A 325-nucleotide genomic window follows, 5' to 3' on the forward strand; every position below is an offset into this window, starting at 1 on the left:
CACTGGATAGCAGAGGTCTCTGCTGTGTAACCCCAAGGAGGTACTTGTATTAAGATGGCAGCAGCTTTATGGCTCCCATCAATAGCAGGTAAGACCCCTCAAAAAGCCCCCCCCCCCCGCTTTTGGCAATCCAAGCATATATTTGCTTGAAGTATTATAAAATAACGTAGAACTAATTATTTTCTATGTTAGCCTGCTAGCTAATTCAATCATGGTAGATTCTAAAAAATAAAAATCAAAAAAACACTAATTGTATCTATTATATAAGCCAACTATCCCCAGTAAACCACTCCTCTGGTGGCGCCCTTCCCAGCAGCAGGAAGCC

Source organism: Gekko japonicus, unplaced genomic scaffold, assembly GCF_001447785.1.
Source record: "Gekko japonicus isolate JY-2015 unplaced genomic scaffold, Gekko_japonicus_V1.1 scaffold454, whole genome shotgun sequence".
In the NCBI taxonomy this organism is placed as follows: Eukaryota; Metazoa; Chordata; class Lepidosauria; order Squamata; family Gekkonidae; genus Gekko; species Gekko japonicus.